Genomic DNA, 25,312 nt, shown 5'->3' with positions numbered 1-25,312 from the left:
TGTGTGTGTGTGTGTGTGTGTGTGTGTGTGTGTGTGTGTGTGTGTGTAGTTAATGCAGGGCTCCCACTGAAGAATAACTTGCCCAACTGACCCAAGGTAGGAGGCACATGCCTCCTGTCTCTTGCACAATGGAGATCTCTTCAAGACTGAGCTTGTCAGCAACATTGTGTGAAATGCAAACCTATGCTGGCTATCAACACATGGCCAGGCCACAGCACACTGTCATGGGGATGAGAGGAAAGAGACCCAGGCCTTCCCTTGCTGACCCCATGTACAGCCCACCTCCCATAACTCTTCTTCATTAAGGCAGGCCATGCGGCCATGTGGGATTTGCCCCTGAGCCTTGCATGACAGGTGGCACCCAGATGGGACCCACCTTGCCTGACACCCTTCTCCTTGAATCTTCTTTAAATGCCTGAGTGACCTCTCTGCCTCAGAAATCCTGCCCAGGTGGCAGGAAGGAAGTCCTGGCAAAGGTGCATGAACCCAGGTGCCCAGTGTCTAAAATAAATGAAATGAGTGTGAGAGTGTGAGTGTGCATGTGTGCATATGCGAGAGAAAGAGAGAGAGAGAGAGAGAGAGAGATTGAGAGAGAGAGTGTCTGGTGGGAATCTGGAAGCAAAGTATATGAATAGCCAGTTTGGGCAAGGATAGAGGGAAGAGGGACCTCATATCGTGGAACGTGCCCTGTCTGGCTGGGTCCAGGCCATTGCCACTGCCACTTTGGTGCTGGCCTTTGGCACAGGTGGGCAGGGGATCTCAGAACCTCTCAGAAAGGGGAGCCTGGCCAGTCTAGACCACCACCTGGGGCCTTGGTGCACAGCCTATGGCTGTGAGTTCACCGAACACTGGGGAGAAATAACAAGCACTAAGGAGGCAAAGCTGCAAAGGAAAATGCCCAGGAAACCTTTGCCTTTCTGGTCTGGGAGGTGAGTTAGGGGAAGAGAGGCCCAAAGGCCAAATGGTCTTTGGGAGAAATTTGTGCCTATGTTGTGGGTAGATTAGAGGCCATGGTCCTGGGGAGATTAACCCTTCCCTTTGAATCTTCCCTTCCCTCTCCCCTGCCCCCACAGTCAGAGGAAGCACAGGGCATTGAAAAAAGGGGAATGGGGGCTAGGTGCGGTGGCTCATGCCTGTAATCCTAGCACTTTGTTAGGCCAAGGCAGGCAGATCACTGGAGACCAGGAGTTCGAGACCAGACTGGCCAACATGGTGAAAACCTGTCTTTACCAAAAATACAAAAATTAGCTGGGCGTGGTGACATGCACCTGTAGTCCCAGCTACTTGGGAGGCTGAGGCAGGAGAATCGCTTGAACCCAGGAGGTGGAGGTTGCAGTGAGCTGAGATTATGCCACTACACTCCATCCTGGGTGACTGAGTGACACTCCATCCTAAAAAAAAAAAAAAAAAAAAAAGGGAATGTGGGCTATTTTTGCTCTCTAGACCTCAGACTCTCCATGTGAACAACTGGAACAACCCTAAAATTTCTGTCCATTGCCTTCCCAAACCCCCCCCCCCCAATTCTTTCTTGGTATCAGAACTCAGATACTAGCAGCCATATTTTTCAGGGAGAGTCTGGGACTCTCTCTACCCCAGGAATGAATCCTGATTTATCTAAAACAAATGTAATAATTCTATTTTGCTGGCTGTGGGGAAGTGGTGCCTGCTAGGAAAAGCTTTCTGAGATCTAAAAAACTGACTTGCCAGAAGTAGTTGCCCCACTCTGCCACCTTTGGATGTTGCTGGGTGGGGATGTGACATCTGCAGCTGTGGCAGCCACATTAGGATTATGGGGCCGGTGGGGAGGTGGGCAGATAAAATGCCAAGGAAAGGAGAATAAAAAGGACCCAGCTGAATTAACCACATTCAGAATTGCCTTACTGCTGGACCTGTTATGTGAAATAATAAATACCTTATTTTAAAAACCATTCATAATTGGGCTTTCTATTGTTTGCTTGTGAAAACAGTCAACCAGATCAAATTTCAAAGTCAGGATAAAATAATTCAGATCCATCTGTCTGCCGTGATTCTTTCCTTGGGGGTAATAAAGACATTTTTGAGCCTACTGGAAACTGAGCTTAGCTGGAACTGTTCCCTTTCCTTCTAGGCAAGAAGAGTCCGGTTTTGGGGCCAAAAGGACTAGGTTCAAGTGTCAGGGCCTCTGTGCATGCACTGTATGACTTTGTATCAATGATTTAAACCAGGGATTGACAAACTTCTGCAAAGGGCCAGATAGGTTTGATGAGCCATATGGCCACTAATGCAACTACTTAATTCTGTCGTTTTAGTTTGAGAGCAAGATATAACACACAAATAACATATTTATTTATAACACGTAAATAAGTGGCATAGCTGTGTTCTAACAAAATTTTATTTACACAAATAGGGGGCAGGCTGGATTCAGGCTGTATATCATGGTTTGCCAACCCTGATTCAACTCTCAGCTTCCTCACCTGAAAAATGAGGTTAATAATTTGTTTTCCTCATGGGGCAAATTTGAGTATCAAATGAGCTGATTTAAAACTATCACCTGGCCGGGCGCGGTGGCTCACGCCTATAATCCCAGCACTTTGGGAGGCCGAGGTGGGTGGATCACGAGGTCAGGAGATCGAGACCATCCTGGCTAACACGGTGAAACCCTGTCTCTACTAAAAATACAAAAAAATTAGCCAGACGTGGTGGCGGGCACCTGTAGTCCCAGCTACTTGGGAGGCTGAGGCAGGAGAATGGCATGAACCCGGGAGGCAGAGCTTGCAGTGAGCCGAGATCACGCCATTGCACTCCAGCCTGGGTGAGAGAGCAAGACTCTGTCTCAAAAATAAAAAATAAAAAATAAAAAAAAATAATAAAACTATCACCCTATAAAATACAATGTACATGTGGGCTGCCCTTTCCCATGAGAACCAAAGGTCCTGGTGCTCAAGAATGAAATGCTGGATTTTGCCACTTGCTATCGCTGTGTGACTTTGGCAAAGTCACTTAACTTTGCTGAGTGTCACTTTTCTCTTCTGTCAAGTGGGGATGCTAATACCTATTTCTGATAATGTTGCAAGGTTTAAGTGAATAATGCATGTAAAGTGCTGCACAGACCAAGTCCTCAACAAATAATAGTAAGAATAATAAGAATAATAATAAGGAGGAAAGCCCTCTGCTCCTGACCTGGCAGATTCCATCCCATCTCACCCACCTGTGCCTTGACATTTCATAAATCAGTTTCCTCCCTCAGTTCCCATGGGCCCAGGAGCCCTTGGGGGCTCCCAACCTCCCCCTGCCATGTGGACTGTCTCCCCCCACCACCCACCCAGTGCCCTCCCCACCACACCCGCTTCCCCTTTTAACAGAACGAGTAATTAACAATGTTAATTCTAATCTCATTTGCTAATGAAGGCAGTCTAATTGCACCATAATTGGCAACAGCAGCAGCAGAAAAAACACAAAATAAACCCGGCGTGTGTAATTTGGTTTAACTTCATTATAATTACCTTGCAGGCTGGGACTGGGTGGTTGGGGGTGGGCTTGGGAGGTTGGAGAATTAAGAGAGCAGGGGAGTCAAGACCTCAGGTTAGGGGAAGGGGTTAACAAATCCTTTCTCCTATCAGACTCTCCTGATTATCCCAAGGCCTCAGAGATAAACCTCCACAGAGAAGTTTCTGGAAGCACTTGGCAGAGGTTCTTGTCTTGCTAACCTGTTGTGTGACCTTGGTCAGCTCTTTCTGTATAGTGAAAGGCTTGTACTCCATAATTTCTCATTTTCCACCTGCTCTCAGAGTCTAGGACTTTTTGCAATTTCATGGTTGAAATTCTTTTAACAGTCTAAATTCCAGGCCTCTCTCTTTTCACCAGAAGTGAAGTTTTGCACCTAAACTTCTTGCACAGCCTTCCCCCAGCTCCACCAGGTAACCTTACTCTGATGTGGAGGATCCTGAAAAAATAAGTAAACATCTTCTCTAAACCTTAATTTAATGTCTCCCACATCTTACCCAAGTAAGCACTACTTCAATAGCTTCCCCTGCCCAGTTTTGGAAAGAAACGAGCGCCTAAGGTATTTGTTCTGTGTATACGTATAATCATTTCCATAGCAACCAGCTGAGATTTACGATAAGCTACAAACTGCTTTTGGTTAAGGGGTGGTAGGTGAGGAAATTTTGCATCTTACGTCTCTTAGAAGACATGTCAGAGCTCTTTTTCTGAGCCTGGAGGCTGCAAACACTGTATCAGATGTGCACATCCGCGCCCCCGTTTTCAACTGCATCACGTGGTCTTTCGGTTTTTTTTTTCCTTGAAAACATCCCTCATGGAGCCCTCCATCCTTCCGCTCTCTCGTGCACTGACCTGCATAGCTGCAATCCCGGGGTTTCTTCAGCACCCCCCCGCGAAACCCCTTAGCTTCTCTCCTGTTTGGACATCATGTTTCCTGGATCCCACACCTTCATTTTTTTCTTGGCTTTTGCTGTTATTCTGGTGGAGCATGGGAGATAACATTTCTGAGACTGCTTATGAGAAGTTTAATGCCATTCAGCTTCCTGATCCTTGGTATTGGGCCAGATTTTTTTCTTTCCTTTCTGATGTCTTTAATATCTTTTCTTCATCTTCAGTGTTCTGAAATTTCCTAATTAAGTGGCTTTGTGTCAGGAGGCCTACTAATCTGGAAACTCACATCCTCCAGTACATTTTCTTAAGTTACTTCAGTGATAATTGCCTTACCTCTGATTCCATTCTCTTTCTGGGTCTTCTGTTAGATATCGGATCACCTGGACAGATTTTCTGAATTTCTAATCAATTTTCTCCTGTTTTATTTTCATACTTTTTGTTGTAATTTGTAGGAGATCTCCTCAACATTATTCATTAACCTTCCATTGGAGTATTTTCTCTTTTTAATTCTATAAGTTCTTTTTCATTGTCTCCTGATTTAAAAAAAATAGGATCCATCCTTTTTTCCTGTCTTTTTTTTTCATAGATGCAGTATCTTCTCTTATTTCTCCAAGGGTAACTTTAAGGTTTTGAAATATTCTGCGGCTTCCTGCCTTGCTTTTGTTTCATCTGAGCCCCCTTTGCCCCATTTGTTTTGTTGTGGTTGTTTTTGGTCTCCATCTTTCCTGCTGGATGCTCCGGCTGCCTGGAAGCTCATTGTGCATGTGTCTGGTGTGTGGTGGATAGGGGTGGAAGGTGATCAGGGTGGAGGACGTCATTAGGGGACAGCCCCTCTCCATCTGTCCCTAGGCTGTACTGTTTCATCAGAGAGGAATCCCCCCAGCTCCAGATTGGATGGTAGAAACTGGAGGATATTCAGCATCTTACCCTCAGCCAGATCTTATTTGTGTTCTGGATTTTAAAGTCCTACAGATTCACTTCTCTTCTCTCTTGTGCTGGGGGAGTGGGGTGGTGTCTAGAGGATCTAACTGCTTCATATGCAGAATTTCAATCAATGCTTCCGTTTTTATTTTTAATTTTTTTAGAGATGGAGGTCTCACTATGTTGCCTAAGCTGGCCTCAAACTCCTGGGCTCAAACAATCCACCCCCATCAGCCTCCCGAGTAGCTGGGACTACAGGTGTGCACCATTGTGCCCAGCAATGCTTCTGTTTTCAGCCTGAATTTGTAGCCCCTCTTTCAGAAGCAGCTGATGTCACCAGTACATGAGACTTTCTGGGCTCCTGCCCTAGGAACTAGCTGGTTCCTGGGCTTCCACCACTGCTAACTTAGGTTTCAGCCTTCTTGGGGCTCCCAAATCAGTTATTATTCATCCATCTGCTTCCCAGCCTTGAACATTTTGTCGTGAGTTGCCTCATTTTCTGTTCTCTCTGTCTTTTACTTCTTAATGAAATCCCTTTCAGTTACTTAGTGAGGGATTGGGAGGGAGAGAGGTAGAGAATGCCTTCCTCATGTGCGCACAGCACTTTTGAGTTTACACAGTCCATTCACATCCATTCTCTCGTGCGTCTCCACAAGACTCCAGTAGTCCAGGCAGGGGAGGAGGTTTTATCTGCCGTGTTTAACTAGAAATCGGAACATAAATCCTTAAGCGGCATTTGAATACAAGTGAACAAGAGTTGGAAACAGAGGTGAGAGGTGATTTCACTACTGTCTCCTCTGCTTCCCCATGCTCCCCACGTGGAATTTAATGAGAAGTGAAATGCCGTTGACGACGAGGGCCCAGTGGGAAGGGGAATTCAGAATCAGGGCTGTTGGAAACAGTCTGGGTCCAGGGCACCTGCAGTAAAATTGCTTTGATGTAGTAACTGATGATGTGAAAATTAAAAGCAGAAAATCAAAGGCAAAGCCTGATAGTGGATGGTAGGCATTGAGGGAGGCCTTTGGAACTCCTTCCCTCTCTTCTCAACTCCTGTTTTTCTCTTCATTCCTATCATTTCTGCTCATGTGCATGCATGTACGTGTGCATGCACATTCGTGTCTTTGTTACATGCACCCATATGTGCACATGGATCCATGTGTGAGCATACCTGCATGTGATATGTACATGCATCCATGTGGGTGCATATATATGTGTGTGTGTATCCTGAGCGCATGCATCTGCATATGCATGTGAATGTATCTGTGTGTGGGGAGGTAGGGAGCAAAAATTACAGCTTGTGAATTTCAACTTGGCATAATAAGAAAAGCTAAGGATTTAAATTAGACATAGATTCAAGGACGCCTGTTTTCTTAGGCTACTCGAGCTGCTATAAGAAAATACGTAGACTTACAAACAGTATAAGTTTATTTCTTACAGTCCTGGAGGCTGAGAAGTCCAAGATCAAGGCACGGGCAGATTTGGTGTCTGGTGAGGGCCCGTTTCTCAGTTCATAGATGGTGCTTTCTGTGTCCTCACATGGTGGAGGGGGCAGACAAGCTCTCTAGGGCCTATTTTATAAGGACACTAATCCCATTCATGAGGGCTATGGCCCTATGACCTGATCACCTCCTAAAAGGCCTTACCTTCTTTATTTTATTTTATTTTGAGATGGAGTCTTGCTTTGTCACCAAGGCTGGAGTGCAGTGGCGCATTCTCAGCTCACTGCAATCTCCATATCCTGGGTGCAGGCAATTCTCCTGCCTCAGCTTCCCGAGTAGCTGGGATTGCAGATGTGCGCCACCATGCCCGGCTAATTTTTTTTTTTTTTTGTATTTTTAGCGGAGACAGAGTTTCACCATGCTGGCCAGGCTGGTCTTGAATTCCTGACCTTGTGATCCACCTGCTTCAGCCTCCTAAAGTGCTGGGATTACAGGCGTGAGCCATCACACCCTGCCTAAGACCTTACCATCTAATGCCATCACCTTGGGGGTTAGAATTCCAACATGAATTTTGGGGGGAACACGAACATGCAGACCACACTACCCATACACTTTTAGGCAATGCTCTTGCCTTATCTTAGTCACTGCTTTCTTACCTGTAAAATGAGGCTTATGATGTCAAAGCTGGCTACCATGTCATGCGGGTGCTTTGAGAGTTCCTAGAGCCGTCTGTGGGAAAACGCTTTGTAAAGCGTCAAGGCTTATGCAAGTATCGTTCATTCATTCATCTGAGAAACACTTACTGAGCAGGGTCCCCGTCCTTAGGAGCACACTTTTTCTTGGAGACAGAGACAGGCATGTACCCTACACTGCACAGAGAGCCTGGAGGAGCACAGGGGAGGGGAGGATGGGTGCTAGCTGGAGGAGGAGGAGGCCCTTTAGTGGTCCTGGTTGGGAGTGCTGGACATGGAGTCGATATTGGACAGGCAAGTGGAGGCAAGCAGCGTGGGTTAAAACCCCTTCGGGCAGAGAAACACAAGTGCAAAGACATGGATGTGAGAGAGAGTGTCACCTGTCAGTGATGTGCCACGAGTGGGTCTCGGGGCAGTGGTCCAGCCCTGAGTGCTACGATGCTCTGGCCCACTGCCTCCCTCCCCTTCCACTGGGGAGGGGTTCACTCTAGAGCCCATTCTTTTATTCGCTCTTGAATGTAACAAGTATTTATTAAGCTCCCACTCTGTGCTGACCCAGTGGCAGCCTCTGGGGATGCAGCAAGGAACCCACCCAGTGGCACCTGAAGCCATGAGTAGCCCCTGTTAACAGCCGCTGCTCCCATCACCTCTCCACCTGCTCACGCTGGCTATGAAGACTCATTCAGAACAATGTCACTGCAGAATTTTATGCTGTTCTTCCCCCTTCCAGGGGAACATCTGCCAATGGCTTTTACGATGCTGAATAAAATGCTTTTTTTCCCCTTTAGATATTTTTACTTCACCTTTAAAGGATGTACAGTAAGGGCGAGAACATCTCGATGAAATCTCTGCAGTAAATAACTCTTGGATCCCTTTCCCATACAAGTGAAAGGACAAAAGGATGATATGCTGAGATGGCCTCTTCACCTGCACCAATGCCAGGGCCAGGGTGGGGCTCAGCTACCCACCCCCAGGTACAGAGGGTCTGGAGGAGGGGGGCGGGGCCCTCTATGGCCCCTGGGGTCCATGTGTCCTAGCCACTCTCCCCATCTATGGGAAGGGGCTAAGGGTCCTTGGCCTGCTAGAGTGCATGCCACATGCTGTGCTGGGTACTTTATGTTGGTGTGAGTGTTAAGTGAACAGGACTGCGTATCTGGTCTGCCTGAATTTGGCTCCTGCCTCTTTGACTTGCTAGCTGAGAGAACTTGGCCAAGTGACTTGACTTTCTGTGGCTCAGTTGCTTCATCTGTCAAATGGGAATGAATGTGTCTACTGATGAGGGTTGTTGGGATGAATACATAAATTCATGCCAGTAAGGAACCTAGAAGAGTGTCTAGGATATAGAGAAATGTCAACAAATGTCAGCTGTTTTAGTATCCTTCTTATTTCCTCTTTGCATCAGCTGAGCTGGCCTTGGCTGCATGCCTGTCTTACCTCTCAGCTGATGGTGTTTACAAAGTGCAGCCAAGGTCCAGCCTCACACCAGCCTATGAGAAGGGTGAGGCTTGGGAGAGTTGAGTGACCTGTCTGAGGTCACCGAGGGGAGAGTTCAGGGAGTTTTCAGGGTTCAGGAGACAGTGGGGCTGAAGGATAAGTCTCTTTCTCTATAAAGCAGCCCCCGGGAGACCTGCACAGCCTCTGAAAGTTCAACTCCAGAAGAATCATTTGGAGATTTCCTCTTGGAGCTGGAAGGCAGATCCAGCAGCAGCCAGGGGGTGGGTGACTTCCCCAGCACAGAGCCAGGGTCTGCATACACCTGTCTCCACTGACTCCTGGTCCTAATCTCACTCTTCTCTGCAGTGAATCCATTGAGGGTGGATTCATCCACTTGGAGGCCTCAGACTTAAGAGGTTGCCCCTTGATCCCCAGACCCAGGAAGGGGGGCATCCGTGGTCATAACCAGTGGAGATTCAAATGCTTGACTCTAAGCTGGGCTGTGCTCTGTGTTGTTGGGTCGTGGCCAGGGGGCTTGGGGTCAGCTATGACACATGCCCGCAGGCTCTGCTGGACTGAGAGGCACTGACTGCAACTGTTTTTAATGAAGCTGTCAGCTGGGCCCCTGGGGCACAAGGAGCTGGCTGGGCAGAAAATCATCAATTTACACAGATGATGAGTCAGAGGCTTGGGTGGGGCAAGGGCCTGGGGGTCAGCAGGGCAGCACTGGAGGAGCTCTGTCGGGAGATCATGACATAAACAGGCTCAGCTCCGCCCTGGCGGCCCTGACCCCACTCACCCAACCCCACTGCAGAGGCTTCCCTTTGATGCTCAGGTCAGTTCAGCAAACCTGGCCTCAGCCTCAGCTCCATGCCAGGAACTGAGCTAGTGCTGGGAATAGAGAGAGACCGCAGTCCCTGCCCTCAAGGAGCTGGGTCTGATGGTGGAGATGAATACTTACACAGGCAACCCACCATGTGATATTCGTCATGAGAGAAGCATAGGAGAGGGCTGGCTCTGGAAATTGATTGCCTGTGTTTAAATCTTGGCTCAGCCTCCCCCTAGCTTTAGGACAGTGTGCATGTTATTGAACCTCTCCTTGCCTCAGTTTTTGCATCTGTGAAACGGGATGAACTGTAAGCTATTTGTGACTATTACTGTTGGGTAACAAATACCTCACACTCAAAGATGTAAAGAAACAACCACTGTACTGTGCCTGGACAGATTCTGTGGTCAGGAATTTAGGAAGGGCAGCAGGTGGTTTGTCCCTGCTCCACGATGTGGGGGGCCTCAGCTGGAGGACTCAAATATTTAAGGGGGATGTGAATGGCTGGAATAATCTGGAGACTTCTCACTCACGTGTGACTCCAAGGCTGGACTCAGCTGGGACTGCCAACCAGAGCACCCACGAGTGGCCTCTCTGTGTGGCTTGGGCTTTTCCCAGTGTGGTGCACTGGTTCTGGGAGGTGCATCCTGGGAGGAAATGTCTGGAGGGTGAGCATTTTGAGAGACCATGGTGGAAACTATGTGACTTTTTATAGCCCAGCCTTAGGTGCTACATTGCATCACTTCCACTGCACTCCTATTGGTCTAGGCTGTCACAAGCCTGCCCAGGTTTACGTGGAAGGGATGGTTTTAAAACTGTCACTCTGCCTCATAGATTTGGATAATTAAATTAATGAGACATACGCAGGGTCCAGGACAATGCCTGGCGTATAGTATTATTATAGTTGTTAACAAATGTATTATAGTAAGTAATACTTAAATGTTAAGTTTTACTATAATTAGTAAAGTATAAATAAATGTTAAGTATTATACTTAGTGCTGTTGGAGGAAGGAAGTGGTAAGGAAAGGTTTCAGAGAAAAGGTGCTATCTGAGCAGGGTTTTGAAGGATGAATAGGAATTTGCTATGAACCTTTTAAGGAACACAGTTTAGGTAGGGGAAACAGCTTGGGCAAAGTCACAGGAGGCTTGAAACAGTGACGTGCTTGGGGGAAACCATGAATAGTTTGCTGTTCTTGCAGCACTGAGGGCAAGGAAGAGCATGGCTGAAATGAAGTTGGAGGGTTGGTGAGGTAACAGGGTCTTGTGGGCCTGACCGAGAAGTCTGTGTTTTGTTCTGAGAGGATCAGGGAGCCATGGAGGGTTTCAAGCAGGAGAGTGACATGGCCAGGTTTGTCAGATCATTGTGGCAGCATTGTGGAGGAAGTGTTGGAGGGAGTAAAGTGAAGTCTAGGGGCTAGTGGGGAGGCCCTAACAGAACAAGGGCCTGACCTAAGGGTGTGGCAGTGAGGACTGAGGGAGGGAGATGATGCAGAGCCATCTAAGCCATGATGTTCATTGAGCAGGGGATCATGGGAGGTGGGAGTGGTCCAGGGGAGGTCAAGGTCTGTGACAGGAGCGCTAGGTTGGATGACATCATTCTCATTGCTGAGCAGAGGCAGGGGTGCGTGGCCACCACTCACCCTCCTCCAGGCCAGGCCTTCAGCCTGCCACCTCGCTAGAGGATGCCTTCAACCACACCTTTGTCTCCTTCCAAACTGGGCCACACAGCTTGGGATCCGATGGGTCATGGAGGTGAAGGAGAAAGGGTAGAGGAGGACTCCTTCTTGACAGCAAGGTCAATGTCTTTTGTCTCTAGTGCCCCAAGTTTATGAAACTTTTCCCAGGAACAGAGGGGGCTCTTTCTTCAGAGACTTTCCCTGGGCTGAGGGCCAAGTGTTGGTGATCTTGGCTGGGGGTGACTTGGGCCACAGAATGGCAGAATTCTAGAACGTTGGAATGGGGGAGCCCTGAAGGGAAGCCCCGAGTCTGGCACTAGACAAGACTGGGTTTGAGGCCTGGCTGTGCCTCTTCCTGGCTGTGTGGCCAGGGTGCTGTGCAGAATGGAGGCCACACTCCCACCTTCCACACAGACTGTGGGGTGGGGGGTTAAATGGGACCACAGACAGGAATATGATTGAGAAGTGCTTGTTACACCTGAGATGCCATCCCAGAAGAGAAATCTGGGGCTCAGAGAGGAAAAGAATGCTCAGGGCTACCCAGTAAATGAGTGGCGAAGCCAGAGCTCCAAGCTGAGCCACTTGATTCCCTTCCAAGGCTCCTGTCCCCTCCCCAAGCACCCAAGGCAGACAGGGCTATCCACTTGTATTTCATACTCCTCCCCAGTGTGGTCATCTGGGAAAATTAGCTCCCTGCCTTCTGGAGCCATCTCTCACTTGTGTCTGAAGACCTAGTTACACAGGGATGGGAGAGCACAGAACAGAGATTTCTGCCAGTATCCCTACCTCCTGGCACGAGGACAGAAGTGGCCTCTTTCTCAGAGAGAGAGTACTTTGTCTTCAACCACTAGATCTGGGTTCTAGTTCTGGCTCTGACACTTTCTAGCGGAGTGACCCTGGGCAATCACTTCTTCTGGCCCCCAGAGTTTCCTCCTCTATGCAGATAAATGTTTTGTAAGTCTACGATTTGTGGAGTGACCATGCTGCATGTGACAGCATAAACTTGGGATTTGGGCCAGGAGAGCAACAATCAGCAAAGTATAGCACAGAGGTCAAGATGCAGGTGCTGGAGCCAGCATCCTGGAGCCGGCAGCTCTGTGACCCTGCACCCAGCTCTGTGATCCTTCCCATCCCCGAACCTTAATTTCCTCACCAACAAATGGAGATCCAGCGAGATAATGCATCCCAAGTGCTATCAGAGTATGGAGCCACGACAAACACTCAAAGAATATCAGTCATTAGATGTGCTGAGAGTCTTTGGCATGGATGCATTTTATTTACCGAGACTCTTCAGCTGGTCAAATCATCCTGACAACCCTGAGAGGTGGTGGGGCAGAGGCGTGACTGTGTGCTCCCCAGACCCACGTTCCTTTTCCTCCCAGACACACAGTGGACTACATTTCCCAGCCTCCCTGCAGTTGGGGCCATGTGACCTAGATCTGGCCAGTGAAAAATGGGCAGATGCAACGCACGCTGTGGCATGCAGGCTGGCCCCTCAGACCTCCTGTGTGAGGCTTGTGCACTCTTTCCTCCTTCCTCTGCTGACTGGCTGCAGAGGATCACTCAAAGGATCTAGAACAATGATTCTCAGCCGGGGGCGATTTTGCCTATGGGGCGACATTTGGCAATGTCTAGAGACATTTTTGGTTGTCACAACTTGGGGGAGTGCTACTAGTGTCTAGTGGGTAGAGGCCAGGGATGCCGCTAGGCATCTTACTATGCACAGGATGTACCCCACCATAGAGAATTATCCAGCAGGTGTCAACAGTACTGACACTGAGAAACCTTGGTCTAGAGGTGGAGTCGAAGCCCTGGGATGGTCTAAAGAGAAGATCCTAGGTCCTTGAATGACTGTATGGAGCTCAGCCCCACTGCCACCTCCATATTAGACTGTAAGAAGAAGAAATATGGTGTTATACTGTTAAACTACTGAGATTTTTAGGATTTTTTGTTGGAACAGTTGGCCTACCTTGACAAATGCAGGTTGCTATAATTATGTCCATTTAATTGATGGTAACTGAGATATAAAGTTATGGGACTTGTAAGTGACAAAGGGTGGATTTGAACCACGTTTGTCTGGCTCTAAAACCTGTGCTTGCCTTGGTATAGTGGTATAGTGCAGCCTCTTTTGAGGTCCTGATTCTGTCCCCTCTATCTGCATCCCCTGGGGGATTTCACGTACAGCGGCTGCAGAATCAATCACCAAGTTGCTGCCAGGGCTTCCCGGCGTGGGGGCCTCCTGCTATTGGGTGGAGTATACTCCCCAGAATAAGCTGGTTGTGTCCTTCACGTTCCCATCCCAGGCAGCTCATGTTGGTTATCTGTGACACCTGCCCCCTTAAAAAGGGTTGGCACATACTCCCCGTATGGGCCCACTGCCCCACTACAAGGAGCCCCGTTATCCACTCTGTCCTCCTCCTAAGCCAGCCCCCACCTGCTCCTGGTTTGAATTTCCAGGCGGGTGTCTGGAGGCATCTTGGCTCCCAGTTAATTTCCTGATTTGGCTTCCTGAAAGGCAGGAGGGCTTGGAGGTGGCTGCCTGGAGCGATGAGGAGATAGTGATGTCTGCTCTGGCTTCCTGCCTGTCTGTGGGGACACCCTGCCCATCAGTTTACAGAGGGCCCCTCCCTGGCAGTCCCCGCCATGCAGAGGGATTTGAGGGTGGGGACTGGCAAGCCGAGCTGCAGGTGGGCTGCAGAGCCTCATCGGGGGAAAAACATGGATGTTCAAGCTTTTGAGTGTGTGTGTGCCTGCGAATATGTGTGGTGCCTACACACTGAGAGTAGATGCCCAAGAGTTGTAGGAGCCTCCAACATGTCATTTGGCTCAATCCTCTGTGTCCACACAAGTTAGCACCTTTCCAGAGGATTTTGATCTTTTGAAAAAGTACCAAGAGTAAAAGATCTCTTTTACTTAGGTAACTTTCAAGGGTGAACTCAAGCCTGTACCAGTTCTTTGACACGCAGGAAGTCCTTCCTTGAATCTGCTCCAAGTTGCTCTTGCTGGTCTGACTCCATTGCCTCTATTTTGTGGAACTAGGTGACACTTTTTTTTTTTTTTTTTTTTTTTTTTGCCTCCCTGATGTAAACCCTTCAAGCACCTGCAAACAGAAATTGAGTGCTTCCTTCAAAATACTTCCCAGATTCTCTTTTGCAGACCAAGCAATTCCACCTACCCAGCCTTTCTTCATGGAGGAGGATGACGGCTGGAGACATGTACGGTAGGAAAAGTGTGCTTGCAAGGTGCCTCTTCTCTCCTTTTTGGAGGTTTCTCTCTCTCCCTTTAAAAGTCCTCATGGCTGCAGGAAAAGCACAGTTTTTGGGGGGCCTAGCAGGCATGGGCTTCAATCTCAGCCAGGTTATTTAACTGCTCTGAGCAGGGCTCAGTTCCGGCACTTTGCTCAGAGCAAGCCACAGAGCAGATGCTCGATCAGTGTTTATTTCTCCCCGCTGCCTTCCTTCAGGTACCCGTGCGCTCCCTACCCTTCCTACTTTGTCTCTGGCTGCTGCTGTCTGAGAAACGACCAGAGGCACTCATGACCCACACCAAACCTGGTCAGCTGGGTGGCACTGGCACGTGCCATGTGCGTAGGAACAGGAAGCAGGCCCCAGCCACAGGGGAGGGAGAGGGCTTTCCCTGTTGCCTCTGCTCATGGAGTCCACTCTCCACCGCTCTGGCTGCTGAGTCATTCTCTCAGCACCTTCTCTCTGTGTCTGTGTTATTCTATCAGCCCCACTGCCTCGTCTGTTGAAGCACTGACCGGTTTTGCCAGGTGTGATATAGGGTCCCTTCATTCCCCTACAGCGGGATGTCCCAGGTTTCTTAGAATCCTAGAGTGCTGGAGCCATTTTCCAGATGGGGAAACAGAGGCCCAGAATGGGGTCCTGATCTACCCGAGGCCTCCAATCAAGTGGGGGTGAGACCCCAGGTATCCTGACTGCAGGCCCAGTTTTGTCTCTGTTAGAAGTGGAGCTTTGTTGTGAATCTGATTCCCTAGGAGGCTCAGACCTTTCAAATGCTGTGATGCAAAGGTCCCTGAACACAGCAGGGGCACAAGAGGGGTCTGTCTAAAGAGTTGCCTCTCTCTTTTTCAGGAGGAGGAGGAAGAAGGTCCGGGCCGCCCTGAGCACAGGAGGCTTTGGGGGGATCGCAGCTCATTTTCCTGAAGGCTGGTGTAGCATTAAGTTCTTATGTCTGCCAGCAGCCTTTCAAATTGGCTACTGCCACCCCTGTCTGTGTGTTACATAAATCCTCACAGCGATCTGCAGAGACAAGAAGCAATTAGGCGAGTGAGGTAGGGAGAGAGTGAGAGAGTGAGAGAGCAAGAGGGCGAGAGAGAGTGCACACAGAGATACACACATAGATTCAGAGCGAGACAGAAAGAGAAAGTGAGAGACAGAGACAGAGAGGGAGAGAGATGGTAGGACTCAGACAGAAGAAACATAATCACACAGAGACAGACAGTGAGGCAGAGAGATGGAGTCAAAAGAGAAACTGAGAAGAGAGAAGACAAAGAAGACAAACAGCGAATCCGAGACAGAAAGGGACACACAGAGATATACAGAGTGAGGCAGAGAGAGAGGAAAGCAGGAACACAGACACTCAGAGACAGAGGAGGGAGAATTGTGGACACACACACAGACGCAAACGGAGGCTCAGTTAGACAGACATAAAAATTGACTTAAAAAGAGAGATGCAGCCAGGCGCAGTGGATCACACCTGTAATCCCAGCACTTTGGGAGGCTGAGGTGGGCGGATCACCTGAGGTCAGGAGTTCGAGACCAGCCTGGCCAACATGGTGAAACCCCGTCTGTACTAAAATGCAAAAATTAGCCGGGTGTGGTGGTGGGTGCCTGTAATCCTAGCTACTTGGGAGGCTGAGGCAGGAGAATCACTTGAGCCCAGAAGGCAGAGGTTGCAGTGAGCTGAGATTGCACCACTGCACTCCAGCCTGGGTGACAGAGCAAGACTCCATCTAAAAAAAAAATTATATATATATATATAGAGAGAGAGAGAAACACAAAGACACAAAGCAAGAAAGCAAGCAAAGGGATCCAGAGAGGTGTGTTTTCCTTTTGCAAAATTTAGAGATTAAAGGGGACTAGAAAAATAATTGTGTAGAAGTTTATGTTTCCACACACTTGAGCTTTGCCAAAACACTGTGGGGTAGAATTCACAGTGACTATTATCACCCACATTTCAAAGGTGGGAAAGTGGAGGGTCAGTGAGATACAGTGAAATCTGGAGCCCCCCTGAGCCAGCCAAAGGCAGGGTGGTGTTTGCACCCGGGACTGGCCTCACTAACAAGGTTGACGTTGCTCTGTGCGTCTTAATAGCACTGAGCACCTTCACTGAGTGGCCCCAGGAGCCAGGGACATGCTAAGATGCTCTGGATTCTGTGTCTAGTATATCTTCTCACGGTGGGGTGGGGGTGGAGGTCACTCGGGAAGTACAGCAAATTTATGATTTATGCCAGCCCGGTAGAAATCTTGCCCCTGGTTGGAAACTTGCCTCCTCTCCTCTGTGAGTCAGAATGCTCACTGCAGTTAGTTTTGAGCATTGAATGCTCCGAATTACCTGTGTGCTTCTTGTTCACCTAAAACCCTGACCACAAATGGATACCTACTCTTTTTTTTTTTTTTTTGCAAGAGTCTTGCTCTGTTGCCCAGGCTGGAGTGCAGTGGTGCAATCTTGGCTCACTGCAACTTCCACCTCCTGGGCTCAAGTGATTCTCCCACCTCAGCCGCCCCAGTAGCTGGGACTACAGGTGCATGCCACCACACCTGGCTAATTTTTGTATTTTTTTGTAGAAATAGGGTTTCACCATGTTTCCCAGACTGGTCTCGAAATCCTGGGCTCAAGTAATCTTCCTGTCTTGGCCTCCCAAAATGCTGGGATTACAGGCGTGAGCTACTGTGCCCGGCTGACACCTGCTCTTATATGAAATGAGATGCCCAGTGCCTCTGATAGCAACTAGGGACTTTAAGAAACTTCCTCTCTCCATCCCTCCCTTTCTCTCTCTCTCTTATTCATTTTTCAAATGTTCAATATGTGTCAGGCAACCACACTAAGTATTGAGGAATATGACAGTGAACCAAAGGGATAAAAATCCCTGCTCTCAAGGTCTTTTCATTTTAGAGGGCAGAGACAAAAAACAAACTAAATAAATAAGACATACAGCATTATTAATGAGGATGAGTATTGTTGAGAAAGAAGTAAAGTACAGAAGGGGGTTGGGGTATCTGTGGTGCAATTTGAAGATGACAGCTGGGGAAGGCCTTACCTAGCAGATGACATCTGAGTAAAGAACTGAAGGCGGGGAGGAAGCCATGTGAGTATCTGTACATGTGCAAAGTCCCTGAGGCAGGAGCAGGCCTGCAGGAGTGAGGGACTGCAAAGAGGCTGGTGTGGCTAGGGGAGAAAGGATGCAGGGGAGAGTGGGAGGTGACAAGGGCAGAGAGACAAGAAGCAGAGCAGGCAAGGCCCTGTGGACCTTACTCTGACTCTGGCTTTTACCCTGAGTGAGACCACTGTGGGGGTTTGGAGCAGAGCAGTGCCATGACCTTACATCTTAACACCATGGCTCTGATGGCTGGGTGGAGCCTAGTGTGAAGGGGGCAAGAACCGGAGCAGGGAGATGCATTCTTCAACATTAGTGAGGTTCCATGAGGGGGCAAGATGAAAAAGGTCAGTACCTGCTCTGGCAGAGAGTTGTACTTAGTAGGAGGTAAGGGGGTCACGGAGGTGGGTGACCTTCACCACCACACTACGCCCCAGAGGGAAGAAAGGGCTGAACTTGCAAGGCAAGCTAGACATAGGAGGGAGGGCAAGGAAAGCAATTTTGTTAAGTACATATTAGGTGCTGAGCACTGTTCATACCAGTACAAGTTAATTTAAATCATCACACCAGCTTAGAAGGCATTTTCCCCTTTTTATAGACAAGGCCCCCGAGGCTCACAGTAGTTGAGGAGCTTGACTGAGCTCATGCAGAAAGTGGGAGCTTTGGTGTCCAAACAGACGCTGCCTGCTTGTGCAACCCCCACGTGCGCGCTTCTGGGCCTGTTGTCTCCCCAGGTGCCCTCTCCTTATTCTCGCGTCTAGGAAATCCCAGGGCCTGTTGGTTCCTCCTAAGGATACGGCATCTTGGTTCCCTCCATTCTCTTTGTTCCCTCCACCACCACCACCAGGGTCTGAGCTGGCATTGTCTCTCTCCAGGACTGTTCTCATGGCTTCCTTTTCTGTGTTTTTGTTTTTCTTCTGTTTTCTGAGACAGGGTCTTGCTCTCTTGTCCAGGCTGGAGGGCAATGGCGTGAACATGGCTCATGGCAGCCTCCACCCCGCTGGTCTCAAAGTGAGAGAATCTCACCTCAGCCTCCCGAGTTATTAAGACTACAGGCATGCACCACCATGCCCAGCAAATTGTTTTAATTTTTTTTTTTGTAGAGACAGGGTCTTGCCATGTTGTTCAGGCTGGTCTCAAACTCCTGGCTTCAAGCAATCCTCCCACCTTGGCTTTCCAAAGTGCTGGGATTACAGGCGCGAGCCACCGTGCCGGCCCTCTCACGGCCTCCTAACAGGTCTCCTGTGTCTGCATTCTTCAGGCTGCAGCTAGAGTGGGCTATTAAAGATGCAAATCTTCTCCAGTTTCTCCCTGTTTGAAACCCTTCAGTCACTTCCAGCCACTCTCAGGATAAAATTCAAAACCCTTACTACCACATTCAAGGACCTGCACCAGCAGGCAGGGGCCTGACCCTTTGGCCCCATCTGCAGAGTCCCCACCCTGGGGGCTCCCTTTAGTGCTTGAGAAAATGAGTCAAGCCGTTTCCTGCCTCAAGGCTTTGAATAAGTTATTTCTTCTGCCTGGAACACTCTTCTGCAATCCTCTTTCTGGAGCAAGCCCCACTCACCTTTCAGGTTTCAGATACCAAGTTGCTTTCTCAGGGGCCTCCCCGATCACTGGAGAAGTCAGTGTCCCGAGCACATGCCTTTTCTAGCACTCAGGATTTTCCTTCAACGTTCGTCATGGAGCAAAGACAGGAAGCAGGGAAGGAATGAAAGATGCCAGTGGATGGGGAATAGAATGTGAGGCATCAGGGCATGCAAGGGTCAGCAATAAGCCACCACTACAACTACAGGGAAGACTGGCTCCAAGGACAAGTGGACCCGTCCAGGCCCATGTGCCTAGTGAGCTGCAGGCAGCGCCTGCACCCTGTCCTTCTGACCTTAAGATAGTGACACTTCCTTGATGTCTCTTGTCCACTTCTCATCTTCCTCCCCTGCATTCACCAGAGAGGGGGCCAGGGGAGAAAACTAGGGATGTGAGACCCTGAGAAATGAGCCATTTGTTCCCAAGCACTCAGTGAAGGTGGAACTTGGACAGAAACACCAGCACCTATTTCCCAATTGGACCCACTCCCGCCAAGCCACCAACCGGTTCCCATAGGTGGGGCGGGGATCCCTCGTTGCCCTCGTCACTTGCACCCTTCCCAGCAGCTGGAGAGATAGACAGACCTACCCAGCCCAGTCCTCTGCCCCTGCTGTTGCGGTGGGGTGGGGAGGGGGCTGGAGCCTGCTGTCCCCTCCCTCATTTCACTCTTCGCTCACTGTTTCATCAGAGCCCCACTGCTCCCAGCTCTCTAGCGGTAGACACATTTTAAGCAGAGGGCTGGGGGGCCAAGGCTGAGGAGAGAATGGTGTTGGTGGTGAGTGATCATGACAGCAAGTGACTCGAGAAGCAGTCAGGGATGCCTCACTTTCCCTCTGGGGAATCTCACCTTTGAAACAGCCTTGGAAATGGAATGCATTGGCTTAAGAGAAATCAGGCCTCAGGCCAAATGAAATCAGGAAGCAAGCTCAAAAGAAGCAAAATTCCCCTTTCTTCTGTTTTATTCTCCTGTGTTCCGTACCCACAGGGCTCTGAATTTTGCAGATGCCTGCCCACCCTCACTTAGTCCTAGAAAGTAAGGGATGTCTTGGGGACCAGGACAGAGAGACAGTGATTGCAGGTAATGAGGAAGGTCACTGGTAGTGAAACACAATTTTTCCTGTCCTGGTCTCTGGGACTTTGATTTTATCCTGACTTTGTTGGGAGCAGATCTGGTCTGACATTAGGCTTGTTATTTGTCTGTCTTCATCGTCTAGCCTCCTGTGACAATTCCCATTGGTGCTGGCTTCTTGCACAAGGCATGAGGGTGGTGCAGTGTAAAGAACACAGACCCGGAGCTGGGAGCCTGGACTGAAAAGCTATGTGTTCTGAGGCCCTCACCTCTCCTCTTCGGTCCCCATTTATGACTAGAGGTCATCAGGGCCCCTGGGTGGACAGCAGCTGGGCAGTGTGGCCAATGCATGTGGCCAGGCCCTCTGGGAGGTAACTGGATTCAGCAGGGATGAGGCCTTGGCTGCCACCAGACCCTGCAGATCTAGTCTTCTTGCACTGGTAACTCCAGACTGGCCTTCTCTCGCATGGCTCCTTCCCCACACCTTGGCATCCTCACTGGGGTCCTGACCCCAATCTGCTTCTCACACACTGATGGGAATTTCCCTCCAATGTAGCAGTGGCCTCCATGAATCTCAGCTCCTCCAGGGTGCAGGACACTTTATTTAGCAGACACGGGGCTGCGGATCCCTGTCTCTTTCTTCCTGACACCCTGGCCAGAGATAATTGTAGGACCAGATGGAAATGAGGGATTTGCGGAAGGATGCTTCTCTTCTAGATCTGGACCTGCCTGTGTGGTGGTGGTGGGGATGGGCTCCCCCAGGGGAATGTGGGCTTGCAGGGATGAAGTCTCTGTTTATCCATCCTGGGGTTGGTGTTAGGAATAAGCACCAGGGAGTAGAAGACAGGATGGAGCTCTGGCTTAGGTTCTAACTTACTCTGAGCATCTCTTCCTCTCTGTGGGCCTCAGTTTCCTTATCTGTAAAATGAGACCATGGGACCATGGCAAATAATGGTTCATAGGCTCCAGCATCAGAACCATCTGGCTGCTTGTTTAAAATGCCGAGGACCAGTGCCCTTTACAGACCTTTGGGATCAGAGCTCCTGGGGAAGGGCCTGGGTATCTACATTTTTTTTTTTTTTTTTTTTTGAGACAGAGTCTTGCTCTGTTGCCCAGACTGGAGTGCAGTGGTGCGATCTCGGCTCACTGCAAGCTCCGCCTCCTGGGTTCACGCCATTCTCCTGTCTCAGCCTCCCGAGTAGCTGAGACTACAGGCGCTTGTCACCACGCCCGGCTAATGTTTTTGTATTTTTAGTAGAGACGGGGTTTCACCGTGTTAGCTAGGATAGTCTCGATCTCCTGACCTTGTGATCCACCTGCCTCAGCCTCCCAAAGTCCTGGGATTACAGGCATGAGCCACCCCGCCTGGCCGGAATCTACATTTTCAAAAATCCCACCGGATGTTGTGATGCATGTGAAGTTTGAGTTGACTACGGCCTGAGCAGATGATCCCTAAGCACCCACTGGCATGAGTGCCATCCCAGGTGGACTCTTCACGCTTTGGCATGTGATTGGGTGTTAGGTGCCATGTGCCAATGTCATATGTCATGTGAAGTCCTAGAAGACAATTGGGGGAGTTCTAACCCACAGAAGAGACTATGAAGAAGGGAACAGTCATCATCTTCAGGGGATGCCAGGGGGAGAGATTGGGCTTGTTCTGTGTGACCCTGGAGTGGGATCTAGGGCTCTGGGTGAATGTTGCAGGAGGGAAGTGCTTCTAACAATCAGAGTACCACAGAGTGTCTTCCATGGTAGTGAATGCCCCATCAGTGTAGGAGTGTGGGCAGATGTTGTGTGCTCTCCTGGGGAAAATGTTGTAGAAGAGATTCTAGCAACAGGTGGGGAGACACTGGGTTTGAAGATATTTATGAAGGTAGCTTCTAAGTCAGAGCTGCTAGGATTCTATAAAAATCAAGGAGCTTTACTTGCCCAGGGTTTAAAGCAATGTGGGTACACCCACACACACTCCTACTCACGCATGTACAAAGAGACATTCATGTGTACAAACCTTCAGACACGTGTGTACATGCACAGAGTACATGTTTACCTACATGATACAGAGCATGTTTTCATATACAAGTGCACACACACACAAGCAAAAGTACAGGCATCAACAAACATGCACATACATGCCAGTTCACACAGCACACATCTGCCTCAGCCTCTTTTCTCTGGCTGTTTATTTTCCCCCACTCCAGAGCCCGGGCCTCACCGTGCAGCTTCCAGGCTGGTCTCTGGAGTCAGAGCCTTGTTTAATCTCCATTAGCTCTCTTATTTCCTGCACCAAATTAAAAGTGTGACCAAAAGTTAATTATTCTAATTCAATTTGGCCCTAACGTTCTGTACGTGGCGATGGGGAGGCTTGTGTGGAGGTGAAGCTGGCGTAGGCAGGAGGAGGAAGCGTCAGAATTTAATATGTCTTAATGACTCTTACAGGAAAATGCCCTGAAGCCTTCTTCTCTGTGGATTTTCCCTGCCACTTCCCCAGGCCCCGTCTCCAGATTTTCTGGAAATCTCAGGGTGTTTTTGGGAGCTTGACTTTGGGAAATATTTGAGGAGATAGCAGGCCTCTCTCTGGAGGCCAGGACAGAGGTGTGTGTGTGTTCGTGTGTGTTCGTGCATGTGCACAGTGCCTATGTTGATAGAACACAGACCAGACTGTCATGTCAGAAGGCCTCCAGAGAGATGAGCCAAGGCCCCTCTTGCTGAGCCTTCATCCTTGGATAATGCTGAGAGAACTGAAGATCACTGCTTTTGCCGGACATGGGAACAGCCAGCCCTCCTCTCCTCCACCACAAATTATTTTTCAGATCAATCCCCTCCCTCTGCCTCTCCGCTACTTAGACTTCTCCATGTATTCTTGCTAAGGAATGTAGAATCTGGGGACTCAAATCCAGCTTTCCCCAATAGCCAGGTCTTCCCTAAACCCTAAGCCTGGCCCCCACATTTGAACATGGGGCTCTTAACGGGTGCTGAGGCCAGGGGCGGTTAGGGCGGATTCTGAAAAAAAGTTAGTCCTATCTCTACAAAAGATACAAAAAAATAAGCCGGACATCATAATGTGTGCCTGTAGTCCCAGCTACTTGGGAGGCTGAGGTGGCAGGATGGCTTGAGCCCAGGAAGCAGAAGTTGCAATGAGCCAAGATGGCACCACCACACTCCAGCCTGGGAGACAGAGCCAGATCCTGTCTCAAGAAAAAAAAAGAAAGAAAGAAAGAAACAAACAAAAAGAAAATAAAGAGTTAGCATTCTTGTCCTGAGGGTTTTCGGTCTCCTGAGAGTGTCGAACCCAGGCCTAGGGAGATCTTAGACTGATGGAGGAGGCAGCATCCTAGTTGGGGATGACAGATCATAAGATCATAGAAATCTAAGGTCTTGAGGATGTTTTTGCGATATGTCACTGATGTCAAGCTGCTAGCTGATGCTCGTGTGGCTTCTGCAACATTCTCACCTGTTTGCACAGCCAGGAATAGAAGCTTGCTGTCTCTTAAGGTCACCTGTTATACCTCTGTTAACATTACCTTCCTGTGTGTGGAGCTGTAATCTGCATCCCTGGGAATTTCCTGCCACTGGTCCTAGAGCTGCTGTCTCATGTCACTTGGGTCAACTCTGCTCTATGATGATGGATAAAGTATTTAAGGACAGTGTACAATGTTCTCTGCTGAACCTCCTCCTCTATAGGGCAACAGTTCCTCAGCTGTTTGTCATGTGATGAAGTTGTGAGCTAACCTGTGTTTGTTGGGATAAGCCAACTGCTGTAAGAAAGACACTGTCTGCAAATCTCAGTGTTTAATTACCAGCAGTTGGTGTGTCACTCACGTATTTGTCCAGTGCAGGTATTCAGTGGGCAACCTTCTGTGCAGTAATCCCACATCCCTGTTTCCTTCCATCTTGGGGCTCTTTCCTCTCCATTTAAACAGTGCATGGGGAAGAGAGAACCTGAAGGTTGCCTGGGAGGTTTTTATGGGTTGTGTGTGGAAGGGACGCACGTCATACTTGCCCACACTCCTTTGGCCAGCACTCAGTCACATGGCTGCCCTACCTCCAAGAGAGGCTGCAAATAGAGTCTGGTGGTGTGCCCAAGAGGAAATGGGACATGGTTTGGTGAATAGCTAGTCTACTGTTCCATCCTTAGGTCATCCTTCTCCAAAATGCTGCAGCTTGTTCATATCCCGTTTAAGGGTGATGCTCAGACATTTGAAAAAATAGGGGGCTACGTATGGCCTGATCAGGTACTAATAGGAGCTCACCATTTCCTGAGCATATAGTGTGTTCTAAGGAGTGATGTGCTGGGGCCAGCTCACACCAGCTCCTGAAAGCCAATTTGGCACATCTCTTCCCTGCTCCCATTTCAGGGACATCACATTGGTATCTTGAAACGAGTCTTGAGGGGAGTGTTGAAATCAAGGAAATGGACACATGCTGCAAGCCAGGGCTCCTCCCCAGCCCCCCAAGCTTGTGTCAGCACCCAACCCTCTGGCTTTACCTGTTGTTTTGCAGGAACCTCACAAGACTCTTATGAAACAGGCTCTGCCATTTCTATTTTATGGTTTAAAAAACTAAGGTCACAGGATTTGTCTAGCCAGTGCAGAAAGGGGCCAGACTCTGCTTCCCTGTTCTGGATGCATCCATCTCTTAGTTATTTCCTTCGGATGGCTGTCAGGATGGGAAGAGCTGAGCCCCGACCTCAGCTGCTGGTCTTATGCAGGGTGCTGTGTCTCCTCCTCTGCATTGTCACCTCCTTGTGGCCAGGACCAGGTCTCAGTCTTTGTTCAAGGAAGTGTCCAGTACATCAGCACACAGTGGGAGTTAAGCAAATACCTGTTTAACCAAATCTAGTAGGCCTTGTCCTGGGGAAGCCTCCAGCCTGTGAGGGAGAATAGACCTTTTCCCAACAGAACTCCCAATCGGATGGGGGAGGAAGTGCCCTGTTGTGTGGGTGCTCCAGCCTAAAAAA

General features: G+C 49.2%; 1 protein-coding gene across 3 annotated transcripts in view; it reads left to right on the top strand.

Moving 5' to 3' along the window:
* Positions 1–25,312, top strand: part of CCT6B (chaperonin containing TCP1 subunit 6B) — a 208,650-nt gene that overhangs the window by 123,866 nt on the left and 59,472 nt on the right. For 2 of the 3 annotated variants that reach the window (XR_009215267.1, XR_009215268.1), the window contains exon 15: positions 8,212–8,397. The exons of the other annotated variant lie outside the window; for it this stretch is intronic. The gene's annotated coding sequence lies outside the window, so the exon portion shown is untranslated. The remainder of the gene's footprint in view (positions 1–8,211; positions 8,398–25,312) is intronic. 3 annotated transcript variants of the gene reach the window in all.

Source organism: Hylobates moloch, unplaced genomic scaffold, assembly GCF_009828535.3.
Source record: "Hylobates moloch isolate HMO894 unplaced genomic scaffold, HMol_V3 SCAFFOLD_10, whole genome shotgun sequence".
NCBI classification, from domain to species: domain Eukaryota; kingdom Metazoa; phylum Chordata; class Mammalia; order Primates; family Hylobatidae; genus Hylobates; species Hylobates moloch.
The sequence above is the reverse complement of the archived record's forward strand: the minus strand, read 5'-3'. Positions and strand labels throughout refer to the sequence as shown.